Source organism: Neophocaena asiaeorientalis, unplaced genomic scaffold, assembly GCF_003031525.2.
Source record: "Neophocaena asiaeorientalis asiaeorientalis breed wild unplaced genomic scaffold, Neophocaena_asiaeorientalis_V1.1 scaffold225, whole genome shotgun sequence".
NCBI lineage: Eukaryota > Metazoa > Chordata > Mammalia > Artiodactyla > Phocoenidae > Neophocaena > Neophocaena asiaeorientalis.
This window is the reverse complement of record NW_020172364.1, coordinates 4,334,698-4,350,711: the sequence shown is the minus strand read 5'-3', so window position 1 is coordinate 4,350,711 and position 16,014 is coordinate 4,334,698. Positions and strand designations below refer to the sequence as shown.

The 16,014-nt window shown below is 37.1% G+C and overlaps 1 protein-coding gene and 1 pseudogene across 1 annotated transcript in view; both read right to left on the bottom strand.

Moving 5' to 3' along the window:
- MAP3K13 (mitogen-activated protein kinase kinase kinase 13) overlaps positions 1 to 16,014 on the bottom strand; it is a 161,613-nt gene that overhangs the window by 105,712 nt on the left and 39,887 nt on the right. The window lies entirely within an intron of this gene.
- Positions 13,660 to 14,754, bottom strand: LOC112415497 (nucleophosmin-like; annotated as a pseudogene).

Below are 16,014 nucleotides of genomic sequence, written 5' to 3'. Positions count from 1 at the left end.
AAAGATGATCCAAAATCTTGGAAACAGAATGGGGAAAATACAAGAAACATTTAACAAGGATCTAGAAGAACTAAAGAGCAAACAAACAATGATGAACAACACAATAAATGAAATTTAAAATTCTCTAGAAGGAATCAATAGCAGAATAACAGAGGCAGAAGAATGGATAAGTGACCTGGAAGATAAAATAGTGGAAATAACTACCACAGAGCAGAATAAAGAAAAAAGAATGAAGAGAATTGAGGACAGTCTCAGAGAACTCTGGGACAACATTAAACACACCAACATTTGAATTATAGGGGTCCCAGAAAAAGCAGAGAAAAAGAAAGGGACTGAGAAAATATATGAAGAGATTATAGTTGAAAACTTCCCTATTATGGGAAAGGACATAATCAAGTCCAGGAAGTGCAGAAAGTCCCATACAGCATAAATCCAAGGAGAAACACGTCAAGACACAAATTAAACCAATTATCAAAAATTAAATACAAAGAAAACATATTAAAAGCAGCAAGGGAAAAGCAACAAATAACATACAAGTGAATCCCCATAAGGTTAACAGCTGATCTTTCAGCAGAAACTCTGAAAGCCAGAAGGTAGGGGCAGGACATATTTAAAGTGATGAAAGGGAAGAAATCTACAACCAAGATTACTCTACCCAGCAAGGGTCTCATTTAGATTCGATGGAGAAAGTAAAACCTTTACAGACAAGCAAAAGTTAAGAGAATTCAGCACCACAAAACCAGCTTTACAACAAATGCTAAAGGAACTTCTCTAGGTAGGAAACACAAGGAAGGAGAAGACCTACAATAACAAACCCAAAACAATTAAGAAAATAGTAAGAGGAACATACATATTGGTAATTACCTTAAATGTAAATGGATTAAATGCTCCAACCAAAAGACATAGACTGGCTGAATGGATTCAAAAACAAGGCCCATATATATGCTGTCTACAAGAGACCCACTTCAGACCTACGGACACATACAGACTGAAAATGAGGGGATGGAAAAAGATATTCCATGCAAATGGAAATCAAAAGGAAGCTGCAGTAGCAATTCTCATATCAGACAAAGTAGACTTGAAATAAAGACTATTACAGGAGACAAAGAATTACACTACATAATGATCAAGGGATCAATCCAAGAAGAAGATATAACAATTGTAAATATTTATGCACCCAACATAGGAGCACCTCAATACATCAGGCAAATGCTAACAGCCATAAAAGGGGAAATCGACAGTAACACAATCATAGTAGGGGACTTTAACACCCCACTTTCACCAATGGACAGATCACCCAAAATGAAAATAAATAAGAAAACACAAGCTTTAAACGATACATTAAACAAGATGGACTTAATTGATATTTATAGGACATTCCATCCAAAAACAACAGAATACACTTTCTTATCAAGTGCGCATGGAACATTCTCCAGGATAGATCACATCTTGGGTCACAAATCAAGCTTTCATAAATTTAAGAAAATTAAAATCATATCAACTATCTTTTCTGACCACAATGCTATAAGACTAGATATCAATTACAGGACAAAAAAAAAAAACTGTAAAAAATACAAACACATGGAGGCTAAACAATACACTACTAAATAACTAAGAGATCACTGAAGAAATCAAAGAGGAAATCAGAAAATACCTAGAGACAAATGACAATGGAGACACGACAACCCAAAACCTATGGGATGCAGCTAAAGCAGTTCTAAGGGGGAAGTTTATAGCAATAAAGCCTACGTCAAGAAACAAGAAAAATCTCAAATAAAAAATCTAACCTTACACCTAAATGAACTAGAGAAAGAAGAACAAACAAAACCCAAAGTTAATAGAAGGAAAGAAATAATAAAGATCAGAGCAGAAATAAATGAAATAGAAACAGAAAATAATAGCAAAGATCAATAAAACTAAAAGCTGGTTCTTTGAGAAGATAAACAAAATTGGTAAACCATTAGCCAGACTCATCAAGAAAAAAAGGGAGAAGACTCAAATCAATAGAATTAGAAATGAAAAAGGAGAAGTAACAACTGACACTGCAGAAATACAAAAGATCATGAGAGATTACTACAAGCAACTCTATGCCAATAAAATGGACAACCTGGAAGAAATGGACAAATTCTTAGAAAAGTACAACCTTCTGAGACTGAACCAGGAAGAAATATAAAATAGAAACAGACCAATCACATGTACTGAAACTGAAACACTGATTAAGAATCTTCCAACAAACAAGTCCAAAACCAGATGGCTTCACAGGCGAATTCTATCAAACATTTAGAGAAGAGCTAACACCTATCCTTCTTGAGATATACCATGTTCTTGGATTGGAAGAATCAACATTGTGAAAATGATTATACTACCTAAAGCAATCTACAGATTCGATTCAATCCCTATCAAACTGCCAATGCCATTTTTCACAGAACTAGAACAAAAAATTTCACAATTTGTATGGAAATACAAAAGACCTGAATAGCCAAAGCAATCTTGAGAAAGAAAAATAGAGCTGGAGAATCAGGCTCCCTGACTTCAGACTATCCTACAAAGCTATAGTAATCAAGATACTACTAAGTGGTGCTGGGAAAACTGGACAGCTACCTGTAAAAGAATGAAATTAGGATATTCCCTAATACCATACACTCCCTGTCTTGCTGGAGTTTCTCCCTTGCTAGCTGAGAGGAAGGAAAATGGCCATGTTGGGGAACCCCACATGGCAAAGAAGTACGGGTGGTTTCTATAAGCTGAGGGACACCTCTACCCAATAGATAATAATGACCAAAAAAATCAAAAACCAAACAAACAAAAAAACCCAACCCCAAAACAAAAAGCTGAAGCTCTCGGTCCTACAACCACAGGGAACTGAATGCTGTCAGTAACTACACAAGCTCCCCAGTCAAGTTTCCAGATGAGAATCCAACCCTGGCCAACACCTTGTAAGACCCTAAGCAGAAGGCCCAACTAGGCCATGTTCAGAGTCCTGACCCACAGAAACTGAGATAATAAATGTGTGTTGTTTTAAGCCACTAAGATAATATTGTGATGCATCAATAGAAAACTAATACACCCACAGAATTCAACACCATCATGACTAGAGACAACTTGGTTAATGTAGAAAGCAACTAAGACTCTTGAGGTACACCCAATAAAGATTATAATGGCATACTTGAATACTCCTTTTTATATAAATAATAGTAACATAATAGAGCAAACTCAAATAAGCATGGTTTACAAGCCTAACACTTTGTTAGTGATAGTCACATTCAGCAGCAATAATCATACAGTGCTATGTTAGTAAGGAGAATTATGAAAAGTATAAAAGATACTGCCCCCCCCCTCCAATATCCTTTGTTTCCTAAGTCTTATCTGTGTCATCTGGGAGTTTCTTTATATAAAGGTCTTATTTCCCAGTGTTTCTAAAATAGCAAAGCCAGAGGAATAGATAAGGCACGCAGAGCAGCTTGTAGGCAGCATGGAAAACTGCAGACGGGGAGGATGAGTGAATTGGTTATGTATTGAAGCATAACAAATTGCCCAAAACCTAGCAACAAACCTTTATTATTTCACATAGTTTCTGAAGGTCAGGAATCTGGGAGCAGCATAGGTGGGTGGTTCCAGCTCAGGGTCTCTCAGGAAGTTTCAGTCAAGCTGTTGACCGGGATGCAGTCATCTGAAAGCTTGCCTGGGGCTTGAGGAACTAAAGTTGACCCCTGGACAGCACAGGTTTGAACTGTGCGGGTCCACTTACATGTGGCTTTTAAAAAATTACATGTGGCTTTTCAAAATATTACAGTAATACATGATCTGCGGCTGGTTGAGTATCTGGATGTGGAACTGTAGATATGGAAGACCCATGACTAAAGAGGGCCACCTGTAAGTTATATGTGGATTTTTAACTGAGCAGAGGGTTGGTCCCCCAAACCTTCCCACATTGTTCAAGGATCAATTGTACTTCCAAGACTGTTCACTCACATAGCTGTTTGCAGGGGCCCTCAATTCCTTGATAACAGGAATTTCTGAGTGTCCTCATGACAAGGCAGCTGGCCTCCCCCAAAGAAAGTTAATCAAGAGCAAGGAAAAAGCTGCAGAGCTTTTTATGCCCTAGTTCAGGGATTAGCAAACTTTTTTTAAATAGATCTTTATTGGAGTATAATTGCTTCAGAATACTGTGTTAGTTTCTGTTGCACAACAAAGCAAATTAGCCATATGCATACATATGTCCCCATATCCCCTCCCTCTTGAGCCTCCCTCCCATCCTCCCTATCCCACCCTTCTAGGTCATCGCAAAGCACTGAGCCGATCTCCCTGTGCTATGCTGCTGATTCCCACCAGCCAACTATTTTACATTCGGTAGTGTATATATGTCGATGCTACTCTCACTTCGCCCCAGCTTTGCCCTCCCACCCCATGCCCTCAAGTCCATTTTCTATGGCTACCTCTTTATTCCTGCCCTGCAACTAGTTCATCAGTACCTTGTTTTTTTTTAGATTCCATATATATGCATTAGCATACGGTATTTGTTTTTCTCTTTCTGACTTACTTCACTCTGTATGACAGACTCTAGGTCCATCCACCTCACTACAAATAACTCAGTTTCGTCTCTTTTTATGGCTGAGTAATGTTCTATTGTATATATGTGCCACATCTTCTTTATCCATTCATCTGTCAGTAGACACTTAGGTTTCTTCCATGTCCTGGCTATTGTAAATAGTGCTTCAATGAACATTGTGGTACATAACTCTTTTTGAATTATGGTTTTCTCAGGGTATATGCCCAGTGGGATTGCTGGGTCATATGGTAGTTCTATTTTTAGTTTTTTAAGGAACCTCCATACTGTTTTCCATAGTGGTTTATCAATTTACCAACAGTGCAGGACATTTCCCTTTTCACCACACCCTTTCCAGCATTTATTGTTTCTAGATTTTTTGATAATGGCCATTCTGACCAGCGTGAGGTGATAACTCATTGTCATAAACTTTCTTGAAGGGCTAAATAATAAATAGTTTAGGCTTGCATGCCATAGAGTATTGTAACTACTTACCTCAGTTGTTTCAGTGCAAAGTCAGCTACGTACAATATGTAAACAAATGGGGACGATATGTTCCAATACAACTTGGTTTATAAAAATAGGCGGCCAGCCCATATAGTAAAGTTCGCTAACCCCTGACCTGGTCTCAAAGCTGCATGCCCTCATTTTCCCTTTATTCATTCATTAGAAGCAAGTCATTAGGGTCCAGCTCACACTCCAGGGGAGAGGAATTAGGCTCTTTCTCTTGAAGGGAGGAATAAAAGAATTTCTGGACATATTTTAAAACCATCACAATGGGCTTAACACATAGTAAGCAGAATACGGGTTAAATATTGCATTCGTTTCTTAGGCCTGCTGTTACAAATTATACAAACTGGGTGGCTTAAAGCAACAGAAATTTATTTCCTCACAGTTCTTGAGACTAGAAGTCTAAAATCAAGGTATCAGTGGGGCCATGCTACCTCTGAAGGCTCTAGGGAGAATCTTTCCTTTTCCTAACTTCTGGTGGCTCCCAGCAATCCTTGGTGTTCCTTGGCTTGTAGTTGTTTCACTCCAATCTCTACCTCTGTCTTCAAATGGCCCCTTCTCTCTCTGTGTGTCCTCTCCTCTTCTTATAAGGGTACCACTCATTGAATTTAGGGCCCACCCAACCCAGAACGACCTCGTATTAACTTAAATAATCATAACTACAAAGAGTCTATTTCCAAATAAGGTCACATTCTGAGGTTCTAGGTGAATATGGATTCTAGGGGAACACTATTCAACACCCCCCCAACACACAATAGTGTCCCCTACCAAGTTCTCTGTCCTCACTTCCTGCCACTGCTAGCTCTAGGCTCTAGTCAGAATGAATGGCTCGTTCTCCTAACCTACTAGGCTCTACGATCTTGCTGTTGCTCCCCCTAGAGTGCCCTGTCACCTCTTCCTTGCTTCTACTTAACCTCTAAGATTATCCCTTCAGAATCCCTTGATGACACGCCTGGATCTGTTGGACGTGTTTCCACAGCACCCTTTGCATATTTCTAACACATCTGTATTGTAATGACTAGTATATAAGTTTGTATTCTACACTCAACCCTAAGCTGCTTGAAATCAGTAACTGTCATTTTCATTCCTGTGTCTTCAGCAACTAGCAGAGTACTTCGATAAACAGAAAGTATTCAAGAAACATTTGTTGATTGAACAAAGTTACAGGATTTTCTTCTTGTAAATTCTTAAATGCAGGATAAAATCTCTTTGGGCTAGGACAATTGTAACACAGTCCTTCCTGAACATAGGAGGCTAGATTTGTTATTTCAATAATTACTTTTATTAAAAAGTCTCTCTAGGCCCGAGCCATGGCAATAAAGGACTGTGGGTGCACAGCTGGCCCGCATCTGGAACACATAAGTGCAGGCAAGTTGATGAGTACTGTTCTGAATCCCTTCTACCACTCTCCACCAACCAGGCAATGTGAACTGCAAAGCAGTGTTGAATATTCTAATTTTATATATTATGAATCAAAGTAGAAATATTCTTTCTCTAACTTTTTTCTTTCTTGATACTTGAAGTCTCATTACTTTAAGCAATAAAGTTTGGTTGCCTTATAGCAAGAACAGTTTTTAAATTGAAATTTTTATTGAGATAATTGTAGATTCACATACAGTTAGAAGAAATAATACAGAGCAATCCCTTGTAAACTTTGTCCAGTTTTCCCCAACGTTAACGTTATGTAAAATTATAGTATGATATCACAAACAGGATAGTGATATTGACATAATCCACTGATCTTACTCAGATTTCCCCCATTTTATTTGTATTCATTTGTGTGTGTTTGTGTGAGTGTGCATTACATTCTATACAATTTTATCATCTGTGTAAGTTTATATGTCCACCACTACAGTTAAAATACTGAACAGTTTCAACACTGCAAGTATCCCTTATGTTACCCTAAAGCATGTTCTATTACATCCCATCTTTTATGTTCCTATTGTCATATTTTATATACACAGATTTTACATTCTATAAGAAATGATATCATGTTAATATGTAGAATGTGATCATTTAAGGATACACAGTAAAATGGCTACAGCAAGTACTAAAAAATATTAAAAAGATACAGCTAAGCAGTCATTAGATGAATTGAAATAGAATACTACAAAACATTTGATTAAACTAAAGTCAATTGATCAATCAAAGGAAGAAATAAGGAACAAAAATCCCCAGATGGGATAAACAGAAAACAAAAAACAAAGTACACCTAAGTACAAACATATCAATAACTACATTAAATGTAGACGGACTAGAAGGTAAAGACTGAGACTGGATTAAAAAAAGCAAGATCTGATTATATGCTATTTCTAAGAAACACAACTCATATATAAAAAAGACAGACAATTTGAAAATAAAAGGAGGAAGGAATGATATACCATTCAAATACTAAGCATAAAAAAGCTGGTGTGACTGTTTTACCAGACAAAACAGACTTTAAAACAAAGAGCATTAGCAGAGATAGAGAGGGAGATTTAATAATAATAAAAGGGCCACTTAATCAAGAAGACAAAATAATCCTAAATATGGACATAATCAACAACAGAGCTTCAAAGTATGGGATGACAGAACTACAGAAATAGATAAGTCCACAATCATAGCGATTTTAACACCCCTTTCTCAATAATAGGTAGTGATGGAAGTAGACAAAAGAAATCCATAAGCAGATAGACTTAAACAATACTATCAACCATCTTGCTCTAATTGACACTCATGGAACATTGCACTTAGCAGCCACAGAATACATAAGTGCAAAGATAGTTGCACCAATATAGACCTTATTCTGGGCCTTAAAATGTTTCTCAATAAATTTCCAGGGACTTCCCTGGTGGTCCAGCGGTTGTGTTCCCAATGCAGGGGGCCCAGGTTCAACCCCTGGTCAGGGAACTAGATCCCACATGCCGCAGTTAAGAGCCTGCATGTTGCAACTAAAGATCCCACATGCTGCAACTAAAGATCCCACGTGCTGCAACTAAAGATCCCACGTGCCACAACAAAGATCCTGCACGTGGCAACAAAGATCCCGAGTGTTGCAACTAAGACCCGGAGCAGCCAAATAAATAAATTAATTAATTAAAAAAAAAAATTTCCAGACTGAAATCTTAAAGAGTATGTTCACTGACCATATACAAATTAAATTAGACATCAGTAAGATAAGTATTTTTATATATTGATAAGATACCTTTTTAAAAAATCCCTGTTCGCCTCACACCTGTCAGAATCGTCAAAAAGAGCACAAATAACAAATGTTGGCGAGGATACACAGAAAAGGGAACACTTGTACACTGTTAGTGGGATTGTAAATTGGTGCAGCCATTATGGAAAACAGTATGGAGGTTCCTCAAAAAACTAAAAATAGAACTGCCACACGATCCAGCAATTCTACTCCTGTGTATGTATATGAAAAAAATAAAAACTAATTTGAAAAGATACATGCACCCCAATGTTCATAGCAGCATTATTAGCCAAGATATGGAAGCAACCTAAGTGTCCTTCAACAGATGAACGGATAAAGATGTGGTATATATACACAATGGAATATTACTCAGTCATAAAAAAGAATGAAATTCTGCCATTTGCAAAACCATAGATGGACCTAGAGAGCATGATGCTTAGTGAAATAAGTTACAGAAAGACAAATACTCTATGTTATCACTTATATATGGAATCTAAAAAATAAAACAAACAAATGTATACAGCAAAACAGAAACAGACTTACAGATATAGAGAACAAACTAGTGGTTGCCAGCGAGGAGAGGAAGTGGGGGCAAGAAAGGGTATAGGATTAAGAGATATAAACTACTATGTACAAAATAGACAAGGAACAAGGATATACTGTACAGCAGAAGAAAGTATATCCATTATTTTGTAATAACTTTAAATGGAGTATAATCTATAAAAATATTGAATGACTATGTTGTACACCTGAAACTAATATAATATTGTAAATCAACTCTACTGCAACAAAAAAAATCCCTGTAATATCTGGATACTAAAAATACACATCTAATAACCCATGGATGAAAAAACAAATCACAAGGAAAATTAGAAAAGATTTCAAACTAAATGAAAATGAAACAAACCCAACATGCCACAATGTGCAAGATACAAAGAAAACAGTGCTTACAGGAAATTTTATAGCTTTAAATGTGTGTTTTACAGAAGAAGAAGGATTTTGAAGTAATAATCTTGATCTTGTTTCCACCAAAAAAGCTAGAAAAAACAGAGCATATTGCTATATTTAAAATAGACAACCAACAAGGACCTACTGTACAACACAGGGAATGCTGCTCAATATTTGCTAATAATCTAAATGGGAAAAGAATTTGAAAAAGAATAGATACATGTATATGTATAACTGAATCACTTTGCTGTACACCTGAAACTAACAAAACATTGTTAATCAACTATGCTCCAACATAAAATAAAAAGAAAAAAAATAGAGCAGACTAAACCTAAAGTAAGAATTACAAAAAGTAGAACTAAACCTAAAGAAAGAAGAGAAAATAATAAAGATAAGAATAGAGACCAATGAAATAAAAAACAACAAAAGAGAAAATTAATAAAGCCTACAGCTAATTAAAAAAATATTAGTAAAACTGTTAATACCCAAGTGAGACTGATGATGGAAAACGGAAAGGAAAAAACAAATTGTGCTAAGTGACAGAAGCCAATCTGAAAGGTTACATACATATGATTCCAACCATTCTGGAAAAAGGCAAAACTATGGAGACAGTAAAAGAAATCCAGGAATTTGGAAGAGGGAAAGAGGGAGGGATGAAGAGATGGAGCACAGTGAAAATATTCTGCATGATACTGTAATGGTAAATACCTGTCATTATACATTTTTCAAAACCCATAGAATCTGCAACACAAAGATGAAAGCTAATGTAAACTATGGACTTTAGTGAATAATAATGTATCGATTTTGACTCATCAATTGTAACAAATGTACCACACTACATGCAAGATATTAATAATAGGGAAGACTTGGGGTGGGAGTAGAGGTGAAAAAGTTTATGGGAAACTCTTTGTACTTTCTGCTCATTTTTCTATAAACCTAAAACTGCTCAAAAAATTCTATAATGAGAAGCCACTGCAATGAGAAGCTCGCACACCGCAACGAAGAGTAGACCCCCCTCGCCATAACTAGAGAAAGCTTGTGTGCAGCAACAAAGACCCAACACAGCCAACACAGCCAAAATAAACAAAATAAATAAATTTTTAAAAATTCTATTAATAAACCATCAACCAAACAAAAAGACAACCTAGTGACTAGAAGAAAATATTTGCAAATGATATGACCGATAAGGGATTAATATCCAACATATATAAACAGCTCATGCAACTCAACATCAAAAAAACAAACAACCAGATTAAAAATGGGCAGAAAGGGGGGCTTCCCTGGTGGCGCAGTGGTTGAGAGTCCGCCTGCCGATGCAGGGGACACGGGTTCGTGCCCCGGTCCGGGAAGATCCCACATGCCGCGGAGCGGCTGCGCCCGTGAGCCGTGGCCGCTGAGCCTGCGCGTCCGGAGCCTGTGCTCCGCAACGGGAGAGGCCACAACAGTGAGAGGCCCGTGTACCGCAAAAAAAAAAAAAAAAAATGGGCAGAAGAACTGAATAGACATTTTTCCAAAGAGGAAATGCATATGGCAAGCAGGTACATGAAAAGATGCTCAACATTGCTAATCATCAGGGAAATGCAAATCAAAACCACAATAAGATGTCACCTCACACCTGTCAGAATGGCTATCATCAGAAAGAACACAAATAACAAATGTTGGTGAGGATGTGGAGAAAAGGGAACCCTCATACACTGTTGGTGGGACTGTAAATTGGTGCAGCCACTGTGGAAAACAGTATGGAGGTTTCTCAAAAGACTAAAAATAGAACTACCATATGACTCAGCAATTCCACTCCTGGGTATGTATCTAAAAAAAGAAAACACACTAATTCAAAAAGATACAATACATCCCAATGTTCACAGCAGCATAATTTATAATTGCCAAGATATGGAAACAACCTAAGTGTCCATAAATAGATGAATAGATAAAGAAGACATGGTACATATATACAATGAAATACTACATCAAAAAAATAATGAAATTTTGCCATTTGCAGCAACATGGATGGACTTGGAGGGCATTATGCTAAGTGAAATAAGTCAAACAGAGAAAGACAAACACTCTAGGATATCACTTATACGTGGAATCTAAAAAATACAACAAACTAGTGAATATAACAAAAAAGAAGCGGACACAGATATAGAGAACAAACCAGCAGTTACCAGTGGGGAGGGAGGGAGGAGCCGTATAGGGGTGGGCGAGTGGGAGGTACAAATTATTGGAATCTAAAAAATACAACAAACTAGTGAATATAACTAAAAATAAGCAGACTCACAGATATAGAGAACAAACTAGTGGTTACCAGTGGGGAGAGGGAAGGGGGGTGGGGCAATATAGGGGTAGGGGATTAAGAGGTACAAACTAATAGGCATAATTTTAGCCACAAGGATATATTATATAACACAATACAATACATTGTATGTATAATGTACATAGTGTACATTTACAAAATGTAAATTTCAATTACATATTTTCTTTTTGAGGAACTTAATGCAATATAGTTTTTCTTAGCAGTGCTGTGGAGGCTTTTCATATGGTATTAAATTTAATCTCCAGTTTATAATATTTCTCAACATTATACTATTTATAAAAAATATTTCGTATATTTTATGTGAAAAAATCAATTTCTTTTAATGATATTGCAGTATGATTTCAATTTTATATATTTTTCTTATGTATACTAATAAACTTAATATTTGTTGCTAAAGATATTTTTGGGGAAAATTAATATATAGAGAAAGAAATAAGTGAAATTTTATTTAATTGGGCATAGGTTATATGTTCCAAGAATTTGATTTAAATTAAGTATAGCTGGCTCTCTATATCCATGGGTTCCATATCCATGGATTCGACCAATTGCAGATAGAAAATATTTGAAAAAAGAATTCCAAAAAGCAAAATTTGAATTTATAGTGTAACAGCAACTATTTACATAGCATTTACATTGTATTTAAAACTATTTGCATAGCACTTACATTATGTCAGGTATTATAAGTAATCTAGAGATGATTTAAAGTATACAGGAGGATGTGCTTTGGTTATATGCAAATACTAGGTCATTTTATATAAGGAACTTGAACATCTGTGGATTTTGGTATTTGAGGGGTTCTGGGATCAATCCCATAGGGATACTATGGGACGACTGTATTTCTTTTGATTTTATGATTTGCTTGACCTTTCTACATTTGGTCATGAAATCAGTCTTCCGTTATTGTTTTCCCACTTACTGTGTTAGCAAGTTGGGACATAAAATATCTTAAGAATTCCCACAATTTATTCCTGAGAAACTGTACATTACAAACTTTGCGTCCGGTACTTTTAAGCTGTGTAACCTCGGGCAAGTTACTTAGCATTATCTGTATAATGCAGAAAATGACAGTGGTGGTGGTGATGGTGATAATTATGACCATACCTACCGAGATGGTTACTGTAAAGGTTAAATGAGATAAGACATGGCAGCCCAAAGCACAATGCCTGCTCACAAATGTTTGCTAATATTTTAATAAATCTAGTCACTAAATCCAATTGATTCCATCTAAATATCATTCAAGTTTTTGCCCCACTCTTTTTTTTTGCGATACGCGGGCCTCTCACTGCTGCGGCCTCCCCCGCTGCGGAGCACAGGCTCCGGACGCGCAGGCGCAGCGGCCATGGCCCACGGGCCCAGCCGCTCCACGGCACGCGGGATCCTCCCAGACCGGGGCACGAACCCGCGTCCCCTGCATCGGCAGGCGGACCCCCAGCCACTGCGCCACCAGGGAAGCCCTTGCCCCACTCTCGATTCGCACATCTTTCCCTTAGGTTCCTTTCATTTCTCATGTGGCCTGTAACAAGAGCTTCCAAATATACTTCCCTGCTTCTAATCTCCTTCCCCTTCAATTCCTATAGGAGCAATCTTTCTAAAATACATTCTGATTATTTCACTCCCTTAATGAAAATCTTTCCATGGCTCCCCATCGCATAAAGCAATGCTTCTCAAACTTCATTCATTCCCATACCTCTTCCCAAGTGTTGCAAATGTTTCCTCTGCCTGGACTGCCTTCCTCATCTTTCTTCCTAAAGAATTCATTCCGTATAATTTACCTTATTTCATCTGTAATAAGGATGTCACTTAACGTGAACTGCAAATTTTATTCCAGACCTTTATTTTGTACCTTAAAAAAATCTTTGAGTGGCATATAATTTACATACATGAAATATATAGATCGCAAGTGTTCTGTTTAATGAATGTCAACAGTTCTACACATTCATGTAACCACCACCCCAAGAAAGATCTAGAACACTTCTAGACCTCTAGAAAGTTCCCTAATGCTCCTTTCAAGTCAAGTAAAATATCTTCTTCCACTGCCCCAGCCCAAAAAAAAAAAATTTTTTTTTAGAAAGAGAAGCAGTGCTACTTTATTAAAATACTGGTTTATTTCACATGTATATATTTGTCTCCCCACCATTTCCATTTGTCTGACCATCACTACTACTATGTCCTATCATAACATTCCATACATACTTAAAACCAAGCAAAGGGTGGAGTTTCGTTTCTAAAAACTAAACAGGCATTTTGGACAACACATTCTTGGCAATGGAACCTGGACAACATTTATCAGACGTGGCGGGGAAAGTTCTCACTCTGCATTATAAAAAGGACAGCCAGATGTCAACTGCTACAGAAATGAAATAAGATGGAAAATTTTAACAAACTGTTTAAATTATTTTCTTAGAGAGACCTCCTCCACTGCCAGAGATCTTGAATAGCCTCCTGGTCAGTCATCTGGAAACAATTCTTCACATTATTGATGAACTTGGCTTCCACTTTGGGAAGGGGACCACCTTTTCCTATAGTTGCTTGCATTTTTGCTTTAATGTCTTCTACAGAGCTAGGTCCTTTTGGTGTTTTAGGAGTTTTTGTCCTGTTTTTTTGAAGGATTCTTGACGTTTTGATCTTGGTATTGATGGTTTTGAGTCTTTTCCATTCTGGTTTAATTTCTGTGCATTTTTGGCTGGAGTCTCTCATACAGATTTCTTTACTGGAACTTTTTCTTCAGCTTCCTCATCATCAAGTCATCGTTGTCATCATCATCATCTTCATCTTCATCAGCAGCAAGTTTTATTTTTTTCTGGGGAAACTTGCTACCACTTCCAGGGTCAGAACGCTTTCCAGACATACTTAGGAGTGTCACATCCTCCTCCTCTTCATCTTCTGACTCTGCATCTTCCTCCACAGCTACTAAGTGCTGTCCACTAACATGCACTGGACCTGAACCACACTTCAACCGTAAGACCACAGGTCGTCTTATTTCAAAGCCCCCAAGGGAAACCGTTGGCTGTACAGACATTTTTGAAGTTGCCAGTGTTACTCTGATTGGACTGCTTTCATAATTCATCGCCTCTGCTTCCACAGTGTGCAATTCATCTTTGCGCCAGCCCCTCAACTGACCGTTCTTGAAGATAACTGGTGCTCATTTTCATCATTATCCACCTTACAGCGATAATCTTTGTCAGCCTTTGGTTCACAACTGAAAAGATAGTGCTGGGGCCTCAGGGGGCTCATGTCCATCTCCATCGAATCTTCCATGGGTTGGTGGCATGCACTCAGGTGGGAGAGAAAGTGGACAGATAAATAACTACTGTTCCGGAGAACAGCCACACAGGATGGCATGACACCACAGTAATGCCAAAAATGTTATGACAAAAAAGATTTTAAAGGTCACAGAACAATCATAATTTTTTCCATTGATATTAAAAGTGCTTTGCATGATTTCAGCTTGCATGATCATTTTTACGGTCCCACATTACTGCGCATAGAGAGGGTTGTTTGTGTTTTTTAACTTTTCATATTATTTCCTTTTTGGCATTTTCGCTATATCTGTTTATGTGTATATGTGCATGTGCATGTGTGTGTGAATGGTTGCTCTAAAGTAGAAATGAGCAACTACAGCACATGGACCAAATCCAGCTCATGGCCTTTTTTAAAGAATAAATAATACTTTATTAGAACGCAGTGCTGCGAGACCACAAAGCCTAAAATATTATTATCTGACCCTTTACAGAAAAAGTTTCCCAACCCTTGCTCTAAAGTGATGGTTCTTACATTTTAGCATGTATCAGAATCACAGAAAGACTGTTGAGCCATACCCCCAGAGCTGCTGACTCAGGTCCGCAGTGGAGCCAGAGACTTTCATCTCTAACAAGCTCCCAGGTGATGCCGATGCTGCTGGGCTGACTACGTCCTAAGAACCACTGTTTTAGAGATTATATTATATAACTTTATTACAACCTCCCTCATACTATTTTGTACTACTTCAATCCCAACTCTTGTGCTTGTTATCATATATTTTATTTCTTTATATGCTCTTAACTCTATTTTACATTGTTATTATTTTTGCTTTAAATAGGCCATTGTTTTTTCTGTAAATAACACACAGTGAAATTGACTTCCTATGGTGTACAGTTCTATAAATTTTAACTTATGTATGGATTCTTGTAATTGCCATCACAATAAGTCCCTCTGTTAAAGGATTTAGTAGAAACAAGGAGCATGAATAAATGAGGAATTTTACCACAGAGATGGAAAGTATAAAAAAAGAATCAGAAGGAAATTCTAGAAATAAAAAATAAATATAAAAATTTAAGAATTCATTAGATGGGCATAACGGTCTTGCTACTGAGTGAAGGTAACTTCTCTACTGGAATGTAAGGTTCTCATGTTTTCTGCTCTTCTGCTTTATTCAGTGAACCAGCACTGTTAATATCCACTTATATGTTGGTCATTTCCAATATGTATTTATTGCTGCTAACGTGTATCTCATATGATTTCTGAAGAGTATTGTCTGAA